At 39.6% G+C, this 23,664-nt stretch overlaps 1 protein-coding gene across 8 annotated transcripts in view; it reads right to left on the bottom strand.

Annotated features, from left to right (window-relative positions):
- The window catches only part of RASGRP3 (RAS guanyl releasing protein 3), a 105,480-nt gene that overhangs the window by 57,535 nt on the left and 24,281 nt on the right, over window positions 1–23,664 (bottom strand). For 3 of the 8 annotated variants that reach the window (XM_060652329.3, XM_081795206.1, XM_060652270.3), the window contains exon 2: window positions 5,617–5,699. The exons of 3 other annotated variants lie outside the window; for them this stretch is intronic. The gene's annotated coding sequence lies outside the window, so the exon portion shown is untranslated. Of the gene's footprint in view, window positions 1–5,616; window positions 5,700–18,063; window positions 18,210–23,664 lie in introns of all 8 variants that reach the window. 2 more of the 8 variants (XM_081795201.1, XM_081795203.1) reach the window with 2 other exon arrangements.

The raw sequence follows: 23,664 nt of genomic DNA, 5'->3' as shown, positions 1-23,664 counted from the left end.
TTCTCTGTCTCTATCAAAATAAATAAACTTTAAAAAGATTCCATAATCAGGTTATTACTATGTAGTATTCATTATTTGGGGAGGATAAAGTAGCTGTCTCTAGACATACAACCCAACTATTCATATTCACCTATTTATATTTTTACCCATCAGTTACAATCTATTTTTCAAAGAAATATCTATCAAGCATGTAAGATAGGTCCTTACAGGGATACACAGACACATACATGTCCCCAGAGAAGTTAAAGAGCAGGAAATTTTAGTAGATACATATAGAAATCTCAGTAGTATTTCATATATACCAAAAGGTCATGAATAGGACCCCAGTCTTGACATTGAACTCATTCTTCTCCAGAATGGGAATAAATGCATGTCAGGTTATCAAAACCCATAAAAAAAATGTTCTTGAGATTAGATAGAACACAAAAACATTTCCACCTAAAGTTCTGCTGATGGAGATACTGGTCACAATAAGGATGTTGAAGAGTTGAAATAGTTAGTGAAACCGAGCCAGGCACTAAAAATAGAATGAGAGCCTTGTTGGCTTCTGTGGTAATTTGTGGGGATTTCACAAGTCCCCATGTTCACACAGTTTTAACCCCTCGCCAATCTTTATCTCGCCACAAGATCTCATATTTTCAACACTTCTAATTTCTAGTCCAGGAACCAGGCCACGTATTTATTTATTTAACTATCTTAGCACTCTTGAACCGTTAATCACAGAAAACCTGAAAGTTTTTACCAAGCATTTGGGTAAAGAGATATTTTCTCACTACTCAATGCAATGCTAATTATTTGTTGCATTCTTAAAACAGAAAAATATAAATGAAGATGTTTAGAGGTGCCTGGGTGGCTCAGTCAGTTGAGCATCCAACTCTTGATTTCGGCTCAGGTCATGATCTCATGTTTGGTGGGATCGAGCCCCACATTAGGCTCCTCGTTGACAGCGCAAGTCTGCTTGGGAGTCTCTCTTTCCCTCTCTCATTGCCCCTCCCACACTCTCTCACTCTTTCAAAAATAAATAAAAAAAGAGAAAATGTTTAAAACTCTCATTAATTTATTACTACATAGTAATACCTGGTTTGGGAGATAAAGGGGAAAAAGTCACCATAAAGCCATCAATTACTGGGAAGAAAAATACTGGAATACCTCAAACAGTGTCTAGACTGAAAAATGAAGGAACACTCAAGACCCACAATGTGTTACCTTCAGGCATCTAAAGCAGTGTGAACAGAGCCCAAGTTTTGTACAAGTGTTTTTGGTTCTCAGGCATTATAATGCTTTTTCCAACATTCAGTTTTGCTTTTGGATAAGGGAGTCTTGCCTTTGATAATGTGCTGTCTACAAGGTACCAAACATCTATTTATAAAAACTGGAAAATTGTTTTTGCCATTTAGAAGTATCCAAATCTCCACATCTTTGTGGTTATATGAAGCAATCTGAATCATCCCAATGAGTTTTTTATGATAACCCTGTTTATAGCAAGATGACTGAACAGATGCCATATATTGGACATCAATAACATCTCGATACAAAGATGTTCTTGTGGGTCCTGATACAAAATCGTACTTCCCACAAAATCTAAGGAACCCTAGATCTGATGCTATAGCAGTTAAGTATAAAAGTACACTGCTGCTTAAACATTGTATTGTTCTCAAATGCCCTTTTAAAATTTTTCTCTTTATGTAAGCACACCTATTTAAAGGCAAATACTGAACCACAAGTCCTAGTTTTATTTTTTCTCCAAATTGAAGATGGTGCAAATTAAGTTCTTCCTTACTTAGCATTCACAGATTGTAGAATGGTGACCCTTTGGACAGAGGTCTGGCCCATCAATGTTATTTTTTTTTGTTAGGCCCTCACAAAGTTTCAAAATCTTTGCATTATTTGCAAAATGTACAAATCCAGACTTTATCTTTTAAAAATCCAGTTTTCTAGATTCTTGTGGAGAAATCTTATCTGCCCCATGAGGCAACATCTGGCTGGAGCTGAGTAGCGACTGCCTTCCAGTTCCCCAAAGTTCCAACTACCCTCTATTGTTTCCCCAGCTGAGGCCAAGGGTCATTGCCATTTATGTGCCTTTTCTTTTTAGCAGATTTATAAGGAAGTAGATTTATAAAGAAGATTCTTATCCCAATCTACTTCACTCATTATAGTGTCTTCTTGGCCTGCAGATATTTGCATTTGTGAGCCCCGAATTCAGACACATCAGGCTCCCTCTTGACATTACAGATGCTAAGCAAAGGTTAAGGGGGATTCTTCATTGTACAGGTCTTCAGAATGTTACTACTCATGGATTAAACAAAGAAGAACCACAGCTACTATGCCTTCTGGCATATTTTCATTCAAAAAGTAGGTTCAGATCGCAAGACAAACTTCACCTCCCACCCAAGCAAGGCAATAAGTTTGAGAATTTCTACAGCATTTGTCAGGCTTGCTTTGGCTAGCAGATTATTACTTATTTCCATTTATAATATGCTTATAATGTCTAGATTACTTCCAAGTTTTGCAATTCCCTCAGATTTCTGTGTTTTCCTTTTGTAGAAAAGTTCTTGTAAAATAGATGTTCATTAATGATTCCCAAACAGCATGGGACTTGGTGCCAATACCCTCTCAACGCTTTACTTTGCAGATTCTGGAAAGATTAAGGGAAAATAGAACGTATACTGGAACGTCTATATATTTTAAAAAATGTACCTACCCATGCTTAGTGGAGAATACATTTTTAGATTCCTCACATTATAGTGAATATCTAGTTTCACTCTCCCCCACTTCCTCCCTATGTTGCTTTGGATCTATTGACTACAGCTAGTAACAGCTTACTCCTCCATGTCAGATTTGAGTAATACACAGGTACTCATCACTGTGGGCTTTCAGGATAGCTTCCTGTGGATAATTTCCGGCACTTAGATAATGAGTCACTTGGGTAACTAGAGACTATACAAGTTGAGCTGGTATTCTTCCTTTGTTGTTGTTTATTGCTCTAAAAGGAGAAACCAGAAACCAAGGAAGGGTTATTTACTGGGTCAGTGCAGCTGCAAGTCCTGGTCTCTAAACACCTGATTTCATCATTGTGCTCATTCAAGTCTTCTGATAGTGCCTTTTTTGTCTACTACAAAGAAACCCTGTAGTTCTAAAAAGAGAAAGAGATTGTGGTGCAGGAGAGACAGAGAACATTTCTACTTTTCAAGGGGACCTTTTATTCACCAGGTAAACTACCTCACTTTCTAAAGGAGAGCCCCAAGGCCAAATAGATAACATAATTTGCCCAAGTTTAAACAGTGAGTTCATGGAAGGAAGGGAAACACATCATCACAGTGAGCTTCCAGAGAATCCAGCCTCATACTGGGGTCCCTGGGACATAAAAAGTACATGTGTCAGAAAGCTGATTTTGAACTAATGCATCTGTCTTAAAAAGTATAACTTTTCCAACATGAAGCAGCCTTTGGCCACTTAGACTTGGAGAAATGAGGCAGCTATCTGCCGTCTGTCATGGAATTTCTACTCAGCAATCTAATTTTAAGAGACTTTGGCTCTTTGTACAAATATGACTCCTAACCAATCATCTCCCTTTGTCAAAATATTTTTTGTATTCAGGGGCCTAAGATGATAATGAGGTTTTAGTAAGAAGCTAAAATCCCTTGTTGGTGGGTACTGGGCATCTGAAGCAGTTCTGGGGCTTATGACAAAGAAGCAGGATGACATTTTGTTGACCCACAAACCACAAGAGTTCAGACATCAGTGCACTGCAGTTCTCAGACAAAGGAAATTGATAATACATGTAATCTCTGCACCATCTCGAATGGGGTTGTGTGCCTATTTAATGTCTTTCTTCAAAAGGAAGTAGAGGGCAATAATCTAACTTCACTCTACAAAATAATTCTGAAAAAGAGTTAGTAGTATTATTTCTTTGTTGTAAATAAATAGGATTACAAAGAAATTAAGTAAATTTTCGATTAGCTACTCAATCAATTCACCAATCAACAAGCATTTATTAAAGATTAACTTTTTTCTCTTTTATTTCTGAATGATGTGTAACTATTATCTGTTAATCCACTTAAAAGTGTGATTCAAACAGAAAAAAAAAAAGATCTGACTCTTTTTTTTTTTTAAGTTTATTTATTTTGAGAGAGAGAGCAAGAGAGAGAATGAGCAGGGGAGGGGCAGAGAAAGAGGGGAAAGAGAGAAGCCTAAGCAGGCTCTGTGCTGTCAGCACAGAGCCCAGCATAGGGCTTGAACTCATGAATTGTGAGATCACGACCTGAGCAGAAATCAAGAGTAGGATCCTTAACCGACTGAGCTACCCAGGTGCCCCAAAAGGATCTGATTCTTATCTCATCAGGATAAAATAAGTGTCTGTTTAGGCTTAGTATCCAAATAGTTCTTTACTGATTAAAAAAATAATGACTGAACACAATACCTCTACCTTCCAGATATTATGCCAGGGTCTGGGTATCTGGTGAACAAAAGAGACCCGATCCCTGCCCAATGGTGTAGACAAACCGATATATAATTACAAGCTGTTATAAGAGCTAGGAATGAAAACTCACCCAGTATGCTAAGATAGAGAATAAAAAGAGCAATTATTTTAGGTAAGTAGCAAGGACAGATCTCTTTGAAGAGTTGGAACTTGGAGATTAAGTTAGTAAGAGATGTGAAAGACTGAAAGGCCTGAAAAATCATCAGAATTATAACTCCATTAACTGAGAGAAGATTGGCAGGATGGCAGGAGTGCTTAAGATGTGCGATGGTTGAGGGGCACCTGGGTAGCTCAGTTGGTTGAGCATCTGACTCTTGATTTGGGCTCAGATCATGATCCCAGGGTTGTGGGATGGATCTGAGCATGGAGCCTGCTTGGGATTCCCTCTCTCTCTCTCTCTCTCTCTCTCTCTCTCTCTCTCTCTCTCTCCCTCTCTCTCTCTCTGCCCCTCTCCCCCACTCACAATCTCTCTAAAATAAAAAAATAAATAAATTGAAACCAAAAAAGAATGTGTTAAGGTTGAGATGCCTGTGGAACTCCTGGGTGCAGGTCTCAAGGTGTAGTTATTTAAACAAACATGGAAAGATCTGAGATGGAATTTAATTTGGGGAATTGTCCCCATATGAACAGAATCTAAAGCTACATAAATGATTCAGATCACTTAGGAGGAAAGTATAAAGAGAAAGGACAAGAGCATTCCACCTTGAGCATTCCAACATCTAGAGGTCAGAAAAAGGAGGTAAAGCAGCAGAGCGTCATGAGGAGTTGTCAGAGAGACAGAAGGAAAATGTCAAGCAAGCTGCTCCATGAGGCCAAGAGAAGGACATGCTTATGGAAGCTGAAACCATTAACTGTGTTGAATGCTACTGAGAGAGGTCAAACAAGAGAGATGGGAAACTCTGCTTTTTAAATTTTTGCTACAAGGAGGTTAGTGGTCACCTTGACAAGAGCAGCTTTAGTGGAGCTGTGGGCAGAAGCCAGGTTGCTGTGAGCTGAAGAGTAAATGGCAGATCAAGAAACAAAGACAGCTTGTGGAGAATATTAATTTAATAACTCTGTCTAGAATCGAAGAGAGATTGGCAGTGGATGCGGGGATCAAGGGACATTTTTACAAGATGAGAGCTGCCGAAACATACCTGTATCCTGATGGGGATGATCTTGTAGAGAAGAAGACGTTAAGGAATCAGGAGGAGGAAGGACTAACCAAGGGTCTGAGCACCTGTTGGAACATGAATGAAGAAAGGAAGAGAACGTGGTTGTAAACATAGAGTATATAATTACCAAGGGCAAGATGAAGAAGAACATAAATCAGAGACATAATCATCAGGTTGCCAACAGGAGTTTATCTAATCCACCTGCTTCTGACACAGTCAGTTCTCCTTCTTGAGATTTTGAAGAGGAAAGAAGGAAGCAGAGAAATGAGCTCTCCAAGTCCCAGAGGGAGAAGTCCCAGGATGAACTGTCCTATGACTTAGGATCTAATGATCCCTTCCCCCGCTCTCTTAAACAGCAGGGCCCCAATTCCTTTGAATATTTTTTTAGTAATTAAATATCTACATTCTTGCCTGCCAACGTTTGATGCTCTTAGATACCAAAGAGTGCTTTTGACTTGTATGGTCAACCACTCAATTCAGCTTTCTGTGGATCTTATTCTGAAGGACTGTTCATTTTACATCCCCGTTTTTGCCATGGTGCCAATGCAGTAGCATTTCTTAAGGATATAGGTCACCACCACATACTCTTCAACAAGTCACAAGATGAAATGGCACATGTAAATCATCTACAGTGTTTTCAAGGCATACTAGAGTTAGATCTATAACTGACATATATGGATCGGGGTGTTTCAACCTCAATACTACAGATACTTCAGCTGGATAATTCTTTGTTGTAGGGTCCATCCCATGCACTGCAGGCTGGTTAGCAGCATCCTTGGCCTCTATTCACTAGGTGCCAGTAGTACCCCACCCCCATCCCCAGTAGGGACAGCCCAAAATGTCTCCAGACATTGCCAAATGTCCCCAGAGGGCAAAATTGTCCCCAGTTGAAAACCACTGAAACAGGCTGTTGTCTGAACATCAAATTGGAAACTGAAAAAGTTAATCAAACATCTAAATTTCTTCCTAGTATCAGAATGTCTGCCTTTTGTGTAAGCAAATGCCTGGTTATGTAACTGAATTTTTCGGTCTTCAAATGAATCCTAGACATCTTCATCAACAATAAGCATTTGAACAAATGCATCTTCTAGACATCATCTCCACTTGATTTTTTTTTTTTTTTAATTTTTTTTTTTTCAACGTTTATTTATTTTTGGGACAGAGAGAGACAGAGCATGAACGGGGGAGGGACAGAGAGAGAGGGAGACACAGAATCGGAAACAGGCTCCAGGCTCTGAGCCATCAGCCCAGAGCCTGACGCGGGGCTCGAACTCACGGACCGTGAGATCGTGACCTGGCTGAAGTCGGACGCTTAACCGACTGCGCCACCCAGGCGCCCCGTCTCCACTTGATTTTTAATTCTGGAGCCAATTGGAAGGTTTTAAAATGTCAGAACTTGACTTAATTTAGAACATTTCAAAGCTTTCTAAGTCTAAGTTTGTCCATCATTCTACTAACTGACATATTTTGGTCCTTGTTTTATTCTTATGTTAATCATTTTCAGCTTTATTTTATTTTTGCTGTTTACCATAAGCCACATGAAGTCTTTCTGGAGAATGTCAGAGGACTTATGAACACAAGTACTTTTTTTTTTTTTTCTCAATATGTGAATCAAGAGTTCTCTTTTGTGAGAATAGGTTACCTTCTTTCCTATTGCCCAAGAACTGGCTCCTCTTGAGTAATCTCAGGATGGGTCTAGATAGAATGCATCGCCTGTACTACAGTTTTGACTAATAAACCATCTACTCTGTTACACTGTTCTGCAGAGTTGTTACAGGCAGGCAGGGATGCTCAGTGTGAAACTGTTGGAGGTGATCTGTTCTCATACCTGCCCAATCATTTACTGGCAGAGTGTGTATGCTTCTAGGGGTCAGTTTCTTCACATTCAAATTCAGTTAACATTTACTGGGAAGCATGTAGTTTTGCCAAGTCAATTCTTGCCATTGCCTCAAAGACCGTTTGGTGGTCGAGTACGGCTGCTCCATATGGCCACAACTTTTGAGGATCAAGAAGTTCTCAAACAGCTCCTTGTTTTCATCAATAACCCAGTAAGAGTCGGCCATGAATTGTGTTAATCCTTCTTGAGTCCCAGCCTTTTGGCAAAATAAATGTATAAGATCAATCACTCTTGTATAAAATATGAATTTTCAATAAACAAATATTGAACTCCAGTTAATAATATGTATGATGAAGTACTTATAAATGAAGTGCACTGCTGTCTGCAACTTATTTTGGAAAAAAAAAAAAGATGAAACAACGGATGGATAGAAGATAAATGAATAGATGTGAAAAAGAAAACATGATAAATTGTTAATGTTAAAATTGAATTGGTGGTATATGGACATACACTGTACAATTCTTCCAAGATTTTTTGTTTGTTTGAACATTTTCATCATACAGTATGAAAAACTTCTTTCAATTATTTTAAATTTACATCTTTCAAACCTTTAGTGTTCGGGGATTTGATGAATAAATCATGTTTATTAGCCTTTGTGATTTTACAACTATTATTGTGTGCTAACTAAAGAGGTCTCAGTCATCAGTCTGTCCAAGGGGCTCCTGTAGACCCTTGAGCATTTTAGATGCTACTCTGGATGTTTTAATTTTTGTTAATGACTTTTTAAGTTGGAACAATCAAAATTACTCCAAATGTTCCAGGTCTGAAAGCTTTGTTTGAGGGTAATAGGAAGATATTTTTGGATTTGTTTCCAAACATCTCTGGCTAATGAAAAACCAGGCTAAATTGCTTTTCAAGGAATCCCTACACTGTATCAGTTATTGGCATATTCATATGCTGGTTATGCAAGTTAAAATGTCCAAATTTTCCTTAACTCCATTCTCACCTTCACCCCTGTATCTAATTGATCTCACAAACTATCAATTTACTTTTTAAGTATTCTGAAAATTCTTCCACCTTCTCCATCACTATTGGCTTGGTTCAAATCCATCTCTGGAGTCTTCTATTGGTTTGGTCTTTTTTCTATTCAACCTATTCCCCTCATTGCCTCTAGAGTTTTCTTTCTAGATTACAAATATATTCCTATCACTTCCTTACTTGACAAGCCAAAATAATAGTTATGAATTATTATTTTTTAAGTTTGTCTGTTTGTTTTGAGACAGGGCAAAAGCATAGGAAGAGCAGAGAGAGAGGGAGAGAGAGAATCCCCAGCAGGCTCCACACTGTCAGTGCAGAGCCAGATGCAGGGCTTAATATCATGAACTGTGAGATCATGACCTGAGCCATAATCAAGAGTTGGAAGTTTAACTAACTGAGCTACCCAGGCACCCAAATTGTTAATTATTTTAGATGTATTAATTACATTATGGATTTTTCAAAAGAAAACTTATATTTTAGAAATACATACTGAATACATACTAAAATATTTATGAGTGGAATGATTAAATGTTTGAGATTTGTGTCAAAACTAATATGGGAACAAGAGAACATGCATGGGGATAGAAATGAAACAAGATTCGTCATCAAAAATTGTTGAAGTCAGGTAATGAATACATGGGGGTTCATTATATTACTCTGTCTACTTGTGTATATGTTGGAAATGTTTTATAATAAAAAGATTTTTTTTAATTTTAAATCATCCTCAAAAATATCTAAATGCTGCAGAAGGGCAAACACTACCTCAGCCATCAGAATACCCTTATCTTTGAGCCTTTTCTCCAGTTCCTCTTCCAACATGTACCCTCTGATTCAGCTCTACCAAGCTACATGTTATTTGTGGAAAGAAGACTTTTAAAATACAGTTTTTTCTTCTTGAACAATGGCTACTTGTCCTTTTGAACCTAGTTCAAATGTCACCAAATCTAAGGAACATTCCTTAACTCACACAAATAGTCATCTTCTCTTCCCCAGCTTCCACAAAACTCTACACAAGCCTTTGTTATAGACCAGATATTTGTGTGTTATGATTATTGTGATTTTAAAAAATATATTGGTATGCTTAATATAGGTGGTAATATCCTACAGGGTAAAGTTTGTGCCATTATTCAGGTTAGTGCAATAGGCAACAGAAAGCATATGTTTAAAAATACTTGCCAAATTAATTGTAGGAAAATATATTTGGGGCTTTTTTTTTCTTTAACTTTTGTTACCTAAATGTAAACTCCAGCTTCCACATAAGAAGTCCCATAAACTAGACTGTACTTACTGAAGTTTTAATAACTTTTGGTTGAGTAAAATCTCCGTATCTGAGAATTAAAACTCAAAACAATTTTTTGAACGTATTAGCCTCTCTTACACAAGCTTGATGTGAGAGAAAATTCCAAAGAGTTGCAGAATTCTATGTGTGATATATTTCTCAGTCATCGTGATAGCTGAAAAGATAAAACCTCAATTCTTACACAGTAAAACCACCATCACTGGCTTAAGTCGACCACAGTTCCTGCAGCTTCCAAGAGAGTGTGAAGGAAGTATTTCTTCTAAAACATAGAGAATTAAAATAGCATGAGATATGTTCCACTGGTCCTGCTTCAAGGTCTGCTTGCCCTTTTATCTATTTGTAATCATGGCCCCAAGAAACAATTTATTAAGCGAGTATGATTGCTTCTTTTGATGCCAACATTATGTCACTTCTCATAAAAACCAAATATAACTTAAAGCAAACGGTCACTGCTTGTTAATCAGCCAGGTCCTCCAGTCATGATCTTCTTTATACTTGTCATCATCTGAGATCGTGTAATGATTTTTGAGTGTAGCCAGAGGCTAGGCTCTGCAAGAGAACCCTGCCCACGGTGCAGAATGCCACAGCTGAGAGAACACCTCAACAATGCAAGCAGGATGAGTGTTTTCTGGGTGCAGGCTACAAGGAGACTGCGGGATGCAGTCATAAATCCACAGATTCCTAGGAAGTCTCTTTGTGCTATGGCACTCCTCTAATGGAAATGGCTAGGTATTGGGCATGATGTAATGTTGGTTACATGACAAGGCCAGCAGAATCCAGACTCCACAGAATGGCTGCCCTTTCCATAGTGAGCACCAGATTTTAACATAAACATAGTGAGAGACAAGTGTGGTTGAGTAGAAAAGGCACACACTTTGTTTACAGGCAGACTAGGACCAGAACCCTGGCTTCACTACTCCCTGGCTTGTGACCATGTGCAAGATACTCAACCTCTCTGAAATTTAGTTTTCTCTTCTGTAAGAATGTCAATGATAATGTCTACCTCTGGACGTTGTGAAAATAAACATCAGTTTCTTTCCTCTCCCAGCAGCAGATTCTGTTTAAATGCCAACTACAGGGGCACCTGGGTGGTTCAGTCAGTAGAGTGTCCGACTCCTGATTTCGGCTCAGGTCATGATCTCACAGTTTGTGGGTTCGAGCCCCATGTTGGGCTCTGCTGACAGTATGGAGCTTGCTTTGGATTCTCTCTCTCCCTCTCTCTCTCTCTGCCCCTCCCCCACTCATTCTCGCTCTCTCTCTCTCTCTCTCAAAATAAACTTAAAAAAAAAAATAAATGCCAACTACAGAAGGAAAAGAGAGACAGATTCATCTTAGAATCTGAATGAGTAGGGAGAGAAAGAGATAACAGAGAAACCTAGAGCACCACCATTCAGTTGAGCACTGTCCTTGCCATAAACAGTGATCTGCAAAACATCCTGTCAACTCATATGATTTTGAATGGCAAGCATTCCATGTATACACGAAATACTTTCTACGTTTAGAAAGCAGAACTGAAAGTAAGACAGAATCCAAAGTTCAGTCAAATTGAAACCAGGGTATGATTTTTTCCAGATTTTTCCAGAAATTATACTCAGTTCTTCCATTTTAAAAAAGTTTTAGGGGCGCCTGGGTGGCGCAGTCGGTTAAGCGTCCGACTTCAGCCAGGTCACGATCTCGCGGTCCGTGAGTTCGAGCCCCGCGTCAGGCTCTGGGCTGATGGCTCGGAGCCTGGAGCCTGTTTCCGATTCTGTGTCTCCCTCTCTCTTTGCCCCTCCCCCGTTCATGCTCTGTCTCTCTCTGTCCCAAAAATAAATAAAAAACGTTGAAAAAAAAAAAAAAGTTTTAAATTCTTGAGTACTTTTTGAGCTCCAGAATTCTATGTTAACTTGATATTTGAGAACATGCCTCCTTGATAGTCATAGGCAAGTTGACAGGGTGTGGCTAGATGAGGCTGTTTGTCCTTCCAAGCTCCTCGATTCTGGGTCCAAAGAGTTCTATCAAACCAGTGTGTCAGTTCCTGAATAGGAACCTCTAGCTGGTACCTTCCTAAAGTGAACTTATATAAAAGTCTCCAAGGAAAATTGATTCTGCTCATTTTGAATTGTTAAATGAAATGAAAAATAATTATTTTCTCAAAACAAAACAGAGGCATGACTGAACAGACTTTTTTTTCACCTTTCTTTCTTTCTTTCTTTCTTTCTTTCTTTCTTTCTTTCTTTCTCCTATACCCCATTCTCTCTCTCTCTCTCTCTCTCTCTCTCTCTCTCTCTCTCTCTTTCTTAATTTGGAGTCTGATTCCATGGCAAATTGATGGCCTCTTTGCCTAAGTTCTTCTCCAGCCCCTTGCCTTCCTAGTTCATCAGTTGCTAAGGTCTCAATCACAGTACAAATATTTCAGAAGGGAAAAAGAAAAGCAATTAAAATCATGTAAACACATTCAAATGTAGTTACTTGTCTGTGATTTTTTTAAGACACTTTTTAAAAAATGTTTATTTATTTATTTTTAAGAGAGAGGGAGAGAGAGCATGAGTGGGAGAAGGACAGAGAGAGAGAGGGAGACAGAGAATCCCAAGCAGGCTCCACACTGTCAGCACAGAGCCCAACATGGGGCTTGAACTCACAAATCAACCATGAGATCATGACCTGAGCTGAAACCAAGAGCCGGATGCTTAACCCCGGATGCATAGCCAAATGAGCTCCCCCCTCCCCAGGTACCCCCCTTGTCTGTGATTTTTGAAACAATGAAGCAGCAGCAAAGTGACTAAAGTGAAGTTCTGGAACTAATGACAAACTTTTTTCCACATTATTTTCCCCATCACTAGTTTTCTGTCAAAGACTGTACCTGGAACACATTCACTTACAACACTTACAATGCAAAAGCAAATCAATGGCATAATGATCTAGGCAAGGCTCTTGGAATATTCTGTGGGGTGGGGACAGATCCTCCTAAAGCAGCACAAAGTTACGAGTAAAGATAGAGCAGCAGTTTGAATAGACGAGTCTTCAAGAAATAAAATGACTGGTTTGATCACATAGAAACTTCCAAGATGTTAGGGTATGTGCAGGCACGCGAATCATTCATATATTGAGTTGAACTCTCAACTTACAATAGGGGCTACTTCCTATTCTACAGGCTGGAATCCAGGAAGCTAAGCCTTTAATGTACCATCTTATTTTTTCTTTCTTTCTTTCTTTCTTTCTTTCTTTCTTTCTTTCTTTCTTTCTTTCTAATTTTTTTCCCCCTTTGTCTTCTTGAAAGGTGCAGAAAGTTCTGATTACTACAGTAGTTGCTAAGGAAAAATGCTCTTTGTGTCAACTCATGAATTAAATGTTGTTCAGGATTTTTTAAATTAAAAGAAGGCTACCTTTCACATTCATACTAAAAAAAAAAGCTACTTTAAAGAAACAACAACACTGTAATAGCTGTTACGGTCAAAGAGCTGTCCCTTGTCCCCCCACACCCCCACCTCAAAGCCATAGCCATTAAAATGTGCAGCTGCATCATAAAATCATCAGGCACTTGTGCTGTCATTTTTATGACCTTACCAACATACAGATAGCACTGTTATACAATGAACTGGGTTACCATACCAGAAAACTGACTAGTAGTGAAGAGTCTCAATTATTCTAGAGAGCTAGGACTCTCTCAGTAGTGGGCAGATAACTTTGCAGAGGGAAATGGTCACAGGGGACACTGTTGCTAGTAGTCAGAGTATACTATTTCCCATGTGAATAAGGGTAATGTAACCAGGCAGAACTTCTAATAATGCTTTTGTTCCATGATTTTGTTCCAATAATGATTTTTGTGGGATAATGGAGTGCATGCTGGACAACAGACTGCGTTTTTTATATCTAAAACAAACAAAAAACCCAGATACCTTATAAAAGTTGAATATTACATCATACCGTAGTTAGTATGACTCCAACTTACGTTGGATCTGCAGGGAGGAAAATTACCAAGTTTGTTTAGAAATACCACCCCAAGCAAATACTACCATGTCTATAACTAAGGCTGACCTTGTTTCTGAGGCCAAATATCTGTAGGCTTTGGAAATACCATCACTGACATGCATGGGATGGTACATCACAAATCAGTCTCTCATTTAACTTTTGCCCATCAGAAGATAATACAAATTACAGCACTTTTGATCACAGAGGACAATTCTACAGGTATTATTCAGAGTCAGAAGACAGAGGACTTAGGTGAGCGCTCCCAGTTACTGGTCCCATGACCACAGACAAGTTCATTCACCTTCCCTCATTCTAAGTTTCCTCACTGTAAACAGTGGTGATGGTGATGATGTCCTCCCTCATTCCATAGAATTGTGGCAAAGTGCAAGGAAGCGCCTTACACCAGAAAATTCCTACATAAATGCAGGAATCTGTCTTCTCGATACTACAAAAGGGCTCAAGATCCAACACAGTGAACCTACGCCACGGACTCCAGAGAGACTGCTGTGATCATCTGAAAATGCAACAACACCCCACAAAACCCAGATTTTCAAATCCCTAAAACAAAGGGAATGTGACATGCAAACAGCTGAACAACTCTACGGCTTGTAAATGAGCGATCACTGCAAAGGGAAAATGAGACCCAAGGGAGTTAACTCTTCCGGAACAGGTTCTTTGGAATACACAGTCTGGAAAAGACAAAGAAACAAAGGCAGCCGACATGGCATCACAAATTTTGTTTCCTCATCCTAAAAGGTCCCAAGAAGATAACCAAACACTTTATCTTGCTTTAAACCAGCTCTGGAGTATACCTTACAGACTCTGCAGTGATTCTGAGTCTGTCTCATGTGTCTCTTGTATAAATAACCCACTGGACTATGCCAACTGCCATGAAAATAAGCCATTCCCACCAAGGACTGGAGGTAATTTCCAGTGGTTCTGTTTTAGCAGAATATTGCTGCTAAATATTTAGCAGAATATTGCTGATTTCTCTGGAGTTGGGCTTAGTTTTAGAAGCATCAGTAGGTGAGAAGTCGATTAAAAATTCCCCCTTCTTGCTATATGGAGCTTGATCTTCAGAATGTGTAATTTTGTCATATAACAGCCTTGAAAAAACATTGACCACTTTCTCAAAGACATCCATGACTGGTCTACATACTTAATTCTCCTCCTGATTAAGCAAAGGACCCTTCTGCTACATGTGCATTACTCAGTGCTCTTTCTTATCGCCAGTCCTAATTTTGACATTGAACCACATGGAGGAATATGGAGAGCCAAATGAAATTTTGAGATTTTTTTAAGATTTCTTTAAAGCTTGGTCTCTGGCTGATGAGCCAGAGAAGCTGCAGGTTCATGGCCTGCAAGCATGGCGACCATATGCAGGTCGGGGAAGTGTGCAGAGAAAAGCACACTTCCTCCCTCACCTCAGTGCCCCAGCCTACCGTCTCCCCTCACAGCTCAGAACAAATGGAGCAAACAAAAGGAGTACATTGCTTCTGTTCATGAACAACCACCCCCTACTTGGACAACCAACGTTCCAGGTTGAACAACAATGTACAGGTCTGCCTCATAGTTTTATCACCACCAAGCCAGCTATTTGGTGTGGGGTACAGGTGGAGTGGCTGTCCTCCAAAGGAAAGGAGTGACAGGAAAAGCTGAGAGAAAAGGCCAGAAAGGGCAACAAGAGTGGTGTATTCCAGGGTAATCATAAAGCTCAAACTTGCTGTTCTGACCAATGCGGGAGCCATCACTGAACTACTCTCAGCGAGAAAAACAGGCTGCAGGTCAGTGACCCTGCACAGCCTGGGCTTGGACTGTCACAAGGGGAAACCTCGCCCTTCCTGCCAGGGACCGTTCGAAAGAGCCTTAACACACGTTGTGTGTCTAATTGTATTGCACTGAAATATTCTCATTTGCATCCCGTTAAGCATGTCATTAAGCATTAAGCTTTTAAGTTTAAATGTGTGGAATTAGTGTATGTGTTCCACGTTAAGTCTTTTAATGTGTGCAGTTTCCGGTGTCCATTCCAGGAGCCAATTGGGTCTGTGCTACGTATTGCCCAGCTAAGGGGGTCCCCGAGCTTCAGTTTCTTTGCCTATAAAACTGGAATAATAATATATAGCACATAGACTTACTCTGAAGATTATAAGAAAATAAATACATTTGCTTAGCACATCATTTGGCAAAGTGCTCAATAAATTCAAGTTATAATTATCAGTGTTAATGTTATAATAATAATATAATAATCCTGGCAGAAGCCTCTAGCCCTCTTTCCTGGCTCTGCGACTAACACTTTGACCCAGACACATTGGTTAGAATTTTCTCAACTCTGAAATGTGCTCAATTGCACACTCTAAAATTCCTATCCAGATCTGAAAGTCTTTGACCCTATGGACATACTACCTACATGTAAAATAATTATTTATTATTCTGTTGATATTTTGAAAGTCAAGATATCATTGGATTTTTCAAAATAGTCTGTGGGCCTTCAAAATATCGGCACTTGAATAATTCCGAAGGCTGTTCTAGAGATAGCCAGTGAGACCCTCCATTTTACTGAAGGTGTCTCTATTATTCTGGAGAAATCAACTTCACCTCATAGTTCTTTTCCAATAGACTCGCAGTAAAAGTGAAACTACAGCAGCAGCAAACTCCCTAAAAAAGTGGCCCAGTGGGTAGCTAGGGCCCTGTAGTCAAATAGGGAAGTCATTGGGCCATGTGGCCACAGGCTAAATCAAGGACTTCACACAAACGTCATAAAAAGAAATGGCAGAGTTAGAAATAACTTTTTGTCTCATTGAACACTCTGAGTCTGGTCGAATCTTTTCCATTTTATGGGAAAGAAGGGGAGAAACTTCCCAGCGCCAGACTAGCCACTTTCTCGGAGGGTCATCCGAAAGTGCTTCCACCCCAGATCTTTGGCCAGTGTGCTACTCCAGACCAAGTGTGTTGAGGAAAACTGCAGCGGGACCAGCGTGCCCCAGGTCATTTCCAGTCTGCCCTCCACATACCAGGGCAGGGAGGTGGGGTGGGGAGAGCTGTGTTCCATCCAGGCAGGGGGCAGAAATTGCAAGAAAACCGGACAGCCTGAGCATAGCTGACAATCCATCCGTCACCTGGAGAAGCAAACACACTTCAGGGTGCCCTGTGCTCGTCACAAGCAAAATAACTCTTTGGTAAGAATTCAAATCAAAACAACCTACTCCCCCTCCCCCCACCTTCCTTAATGTCCAGGCAATCCAGAAAAAGGAACTGATTTGGTTATCTCGCTCAATGCTCTGATTCAGAGACCTGTCACTTCCAGAGGTTTACCTCATCCATTACGGGTGCTGTCCTCTCCCTTTCCCCTTTTCCTTTCTGAAACATTCTGGCTGGTAACTACCCCAGAAGGACAAAAGTCTCCAAACAACACATCAATTCCAGCATAATGCCTGCTCTGTGCTCTCCTAAGAGCAAGCCCCAGCACCACTGAATGAACCCGAGAAAGAAGAGATCTCAGCTATTTGGAAGCCCTCCCCTCCGCCCCCAGGGTTGATAATCAACTTCAGGTAACATTTTTTAATAATCCAGGCAAGAGGAAGGACACTGAGCATCATCAAAACACTAACTTTCCTTTATCTAAAGTAAGGAAGACCAGGGGTGACTAAAAACTTCAGCGTCAAAGCAACGAAGTTGAAAAAGCTCGTTCAAGAGAAGAGCTAGAAAATATGTCTTTGATGAGTTATGAAGCTTGCCTGAAACCCAAACATGCTTTCTAATCTAAATCTCAATATTATTTTGTTAGTTTTCTATATTGCAGATTGTTATGCATTGTTAAATGAAAGAGTTTTCAAAGTTGAGTAGAAATGGTCAAGTCAGACATACAAATTTCTCAAAACACTATTTTGCAAGCTTCAATGGTAAAAATTGATTAAAATCAAACCTAGTCATCAATTCACTTTAATACACTCTCCACTTCATAATCTCAAACTTGACTTTGAACCTAAACACCACGGATCATGAACATCCCAGGCACCAGGAAATCAACTTGTTGTTTTCCTAGATAGGAATCAAGCAGTATGCCTCATTCACACTTTAAGTCAGAAAACATTGCTGCAAATGACAGGTTCTAAAAAAAAAAAAAATCAGTAAAAATACAAATGGCTATTGCCAACAGACAACACAAGTAACACAAATAATATACCTCCTTTAGTGCCAGAGGGAAACCAAAATCAAAATTAAAAATTGTCAGTGCCTTACAAAATGCACACACACACACACACACACACACACACACACACACAAAAGTTCTCCAGTTACTTACTGGGGCGGTTCTGTCGCCTAGTCCTCACATCAGCACCCTGCCTGTCCAGCTGCCAAATGCAGGAGCATGCCGCAAGCAGCTGTTTCCTCCAAGCTGGGGCTCTGTCTCTTAACCAGTCACATGCGCCTCCTGATAAATACTGCCGCCTGCGCCAGGAGGTCAGAAACTGAAGATCATTATTCTCCTAATTCGCAAACCTCCTAACCCCTGAGCTGGCTCAGCCGTTTCATTAGCACGCAGGGCAGGACATTCCACCGTTTGTTTTCTTTTAGTGGCAAACCCCAAACATCTGATAAGTCACCCTGGAGGGCAGGTCACTGCAAGTGGAAAGTTGATGGGGGTGGGGTAGGGCGTGGGGTGGGGAGGCTGGCAGTCCCTGTGCTCTGCCCTCTCACTCAGGTCTTCACTGGGGCTCTAGAACAGCAAGGAAGGAAGCACAGAACGGCCCAGCAGGTGGAAACAGTGCTGCATCCCAGGTGCCCCCGGGAGTACAGCAAAGCAGTGCTCCATCTTGGTTTCGTTTTCTCCGCATCCTGGGCTCACTTTGGTGGTAGAGCTGTTAAGAAGGCAGCCTGTTCTGAGGAAAGCAGACTGTCTAAGAATGCTTAAGTTTAACTGCAAAGGCCAGGGCTGCTGTGCCAAGTGATGCTGAGGGGCAGACGTGTGAGGGTTAATGGAGAATATCAGAAACAGCTTCGTCTAGACAGCCATTGGAAACGACTGCAGGTAGCTTAAGACCAAACCTCCACACACTCTAGTTACCTGTTGGATTGTATCAACGTTCGGGGCACAGCAGAGCCATTGAGATGATCAGCCAGGGAATCAGAGTGGAAACAGAAATGATCACAAAATGTACAAGCCATTTTATAGATGTGCTGCTGCCCCCTTTGGCGCAAGGAAGTTGAACCAACATGCTGTTTCCTGTGCTGCTCACAAAGGTGCCAGACCATCTGGGCACCTAGTTGAATTCAGACCTCTCACCTTAGCAGATTTCCCCACCCCGTCCTCTTCATCTTCCTCTCCAAGGAAAGCCTGCGGACTATCTGACTTTGGGTAGCACCTGACTTACTGCTATAGTAAGAGTGACACTTTCTAAGATCAGAGCCCAAGCAGGGCAGAATGGAGATATGGCAGGGAGTCAGCTCATTTGGCAAAATGAACATCCAAAAAAGATTTTAAAAGGTTAAAATGCCCCAGGGGATTTCTGAACCATAATGAGCCTGTTAAACTGTCAACCTTGATTTTTAATAAGTGAGCTCTTACTCAATAGAGGAGTTTATGTGGGAAATCTTTCATATTTGGGTTTTGTCTCATAATTATTTACAGAATTAAACCAGCAGTTCCCTCCATACAGAGGATAGAGTGTTTTTCCAGAATAACAAAGACCAAAACTCCTCAGGCTTGCCAATTTTTCAGGGGACTAATTTGCTACCAACATGTGAATGCCCAAAGTGTAAATCCAGAAATTTTTTGCAAGCTTCAAAACAATCCCCTGTAGTTCAAAGTTAGTAATAAACTACAGATATCAAAATACAGTGTGCTAAAATATGTCACCTTCATAAAACTTTCTCCTCGTGTGACAATCATTAATCAGACACAGAAAAGGAGGCATATTGAAGATGTGAAATGTTATTTTGATTTATTTATTGGAAACTTTTGTGATCTTATGGCATCCATCAATCACTTTATTTACAACTAACAGTGTTATTCTGATGGTCTATTGCATACCACATAGTTAATGAGACAGAGACTTCTGGAAAATCCTTCAAAAAACAGTCTCAGGGTGCCGAGATGGCTCAGTCAGTTGAGCATACCACTCAGCTCAGGTCATGATCTCACGCTTCATGAGTTCAAGCCCCTCATCGAGCCGGCTGCTATCAGCACAGAGCCAGCTTCAGATCCTCTATCCCCCCTCTCTCTGTCTCTCCCTTACTCCTGCTCTCTCTCTCAAAAATAAATAAAACATTAAGAGAGAGAGAGAGAGAGAAACAGCCTCAAGAAAGGCAAGCATAAAAGTTCTCTCATTTCTATGAGAAGAAGGGACGGACCCCAAATCGTACATATAAAGTGAACTGTCAGTGCAGAACAAGACCCTGGACCCTTCTGACAATATCCAGCAGTGTAACTGAGGTTCCACAAACACACTCAGCCTTGCAAAGAAATGGGGAGACCCCACCTCTCTGTCCCAAATGCCTATGGGTACCAATCATCTCCTTCAACTCAAAAAAAAGAGCCCTCCTTCCATCAAAGGCCATCAGCCCTTGGACTTTGTGTCTCACCCTGGGACCCCTACCTGTTCAGGATCCTTTGGCCAACAATCATGCCTTCTCTCCCTGTCCACTCACCTTCCTCATTATCCAAATATGCTCACATTATTTTTACGTCTTAAAAGCCATTTGTTTTGATCCTTTGCTCCTTTCATTGTTGCCCTAACCCGCTCATTCCCTTCACAGCTAAGCTTCTGGAGAAACACCTCATGCCTCCGTCATCTTCACAAGCCATTTACATTGAGATCTGCTTATAGTCTGGCTTCTTTCTCCCAACTTTACCGAAACTGCTTTCCCCAAGTCACCAAAGACTGATGCTACTGGACACATTGTTGCTTTTATCTTACTTGACCTCTCAGCTGCACTTAACCTAAGTGGCCAAGAATTCCCAAATGTGTCCTCTTGTGGCTTCTGCAACATTTCACTTCGACCTCCTTCAGCCTCCTGTGTGGACTCTTCTAATACCTGCCGCCCTCACGTGTGAAAATCCCCCCTTTTCTTCCTGTTTCCTAACAGTTTTTACATGTCTTAATTTATTACTGAATGATTACAGTGGTTTCCTAGTTAATTGTCTGGCCTCCAAAAGTCTGCCTCTGACCTTAACTAATTCATTTATTTTTTTACACTTTCATGCTGAAAGCTTCCCCAAAACCATGGTAAAATCGTAGGCATCTTTGCATTCCCAGAAGCTGTGATAGGGTTCAAGCCCTTCTTTTGTAAATTCTGCTACCATTGCATTTCTTTGTGTCAAATTAGGTCTTAATGTATCTATGTCCCATCCAAACTTTGACAACCTTAAAGAAAGCTTGTGACTTGTTCATTTTATATCCTGCAGTGCCTAATACCATGCCTGACTCTTGCAGGAGACACATAGCTGAAACAATGCTGACTGAATAAATGAATGATTAAAGAGAAAGGTCTTCTGTTTATTCCGCTCAGAAAAGATATGAGAAAAGTTTACAAAAACCAATTTTATATTAGGCCACCCAAAAATTGTAAGTGATTTGCGCCCAAAAGAAATTATTTTCACCACAATCTATGACCAGACTGGAATAAAACTATAATATAATTGCAAAAGTATAAGTCAAAAAAGAGCAAAGCTCTTGGAAAAATTATATAACTCTTCTTTTAAAAAATAATGCATTGGGGGGTGCCTGGGTGGCTCAGTTGGTTAAGCATCCAACTTTGGCTCAGGTCACAATCTCGTGGTTGGTGGGTTCGAGCCCCTAGTAGGGCTCTGTGCTGACAGCCCAGAGCCTGAAGCCTACTCCAGATGCTGTGTGTGTCTCTCTCTCTGCCCCTCTCCTGCTTACTCTCTCTCTCTCTCTCCCAAAGATAAATAAACATTAAAAAAATGGAAAAATCATCGATTGAGAAAAAATCAAAAAGGCAATTATCAAATGCTTAGAAGTTTTCAGTAATGAGAACACCACATACCAAATATTGTAAGTAGAGCCAAAAGAGTTAATTAGAAGAAAACTAACTCAAAAAGCTGAAAAACAACAGATCAATAATCATGGAACAATGTAAAAGGTATTGAGAAATTGTTCCCGAGGAAAGTTTTTAGTCCAAATTACTTACACAATCAAGTTCTCCCTGAGTTTCAAGCCACAGATAATTTCCTGGCTGTATAAAATGTTCAAATGTGCAAAAGTAACAGAAATCTAACATAATACCCCTGATGTAAAAACAAACAAACTGATTAATAATGGAAACCACAGACGAACCTCACATATAAACATAGTTTACCATAGAGATGTGAATAATCTCAATAGTTAAGATACCATGATAGGAAACAGTCTTGGAATTAGCACAGTAGGTACTCTTGAAAAGACTTTTGATAAAATTCAATATCAGTTTTTTTTTTTTTTTAATTAATGAAATGGAGTTAGGACAATTTTTCCTGGCATGATCAAGATTACCCCAAACCAAACACAGGCATCATACCTCATGGTGTAGTCCTAGAGGTATTAACGTTAAAATCAGGAACAAAAAACGATGCTCATTGTCACTAGTATCATTTAGCACTATTCTGGACATTCAAGCCAAGGCAACTAGACAACAACAACAACAACAAAACTAAAGAACTATGAGAAAGCAAGAGACAAAATTATCTAACTTGCATATGTTATAATCCCTTAATAGATTCAACTTCTAAAACTGTTTTAAATAATTAGAAATGTCAGTGAGGTGAACAGTCACAAAATAAAATTAATTGAGTGCCCCACATAATAGCCTAAAACTGTTAGAAAACATCAGGAAAAAAAAATCTTATTCACAATAGCAACAATAATAACAGAATTTCTAGGAAAAACAAGAAAAATGAAGAATATATAAAGAAATGTATGAAACTCTACTGAAAAAATAAAAAAACATTTCAATAAATGGATCATTATACGATTTTCCAAGACTGGAAGACTCAACATTGTACGGATGTCGATTCTCCTCTATTTAATTTATAAATGTAATTACAGTTAGATTAAAATGCCAGAAATTTGAAAAAAAAAAAAAACAGATCAAAAAGAAATCCTGAAGTTTATTTGAAAGAAAATAACCTGAAAAATTTTTTTAAAAGAGAAGTTTATAAAACAACAGTGAGTGGGGGGTACTGGGTATTAAGTAGGCTGAAAACATCAAGAATTAGAAGTTTGGGCACACCTGCGCGGCTCAGTCAGTTAAGTGTCCCACTCTTGATTTCAGCTCAGGTCATGATTTCTCTGTTCATGGGTTTGAGCCCTGCACTGGGCTCTGTGCTGACAGCTCAGAGCCTATTCGAGATTCTCTCTCTCTTTCTCTCCTTTCTGCCCTCCCCCACTTTCAGTTTCTTTCTCTCTCAAAATAAATAAATTTTTTAAAAAGGATCTCTTTTCAAGTAAAGAAATATAAATGACCAGTATAAATAAAAATCAGCTTCCTAAAATGGAGTACAAATTAAATAAGTGATAGGATACTATTTAGTATTTCTAATCATAACAAAGATAAAAAAATTGATAATTCCCAATGCTGGCAGGAGGTTTTGGAAAATGGCACCTTTATACTCTGGGGGCAAGAGTATAAATTGGTACCAGCTGTAAGAAAGATAACTTTGTGATATGTAGCAAAAGCTTTTTAAAATATGTATACCCTTTAATTCATCAGTTCCTGTCCTAGAAATATATCCCTAGAAAATAATATTGATTTTCATATGTGCAGGAATGTTTCTCACAGCATTGTTTATACTAGTGAAAAATTAGAAACAATCTGTGTACCAAAAATAGTTGAATAAATTACTATACATTTGTAAGGTTTAGCACTACACAATCATTATAAAGTAATGTTGTTGCAGTATATTAAC

The sequence above is a fragment of the Panthera onca genome, chromosome A3 (genome assembly GCF_046562875.1).
Source record: "Panthera onca isolate mPanOnc1 chromosome A3, mPanOnc1 haplotype 2, whole genome shotgun sequence".
Lineage (NCBI taxonomy): Eukaryota > Metazoa > Chordata > Mammalia > Carnivora > Felidae > Panthera > Panthera onca.
The sequence above is the reverse complement of the archived record's forward strand: the minus strand, read 5'-3'. Positions and strand labels throughout refer to the sequence as shown.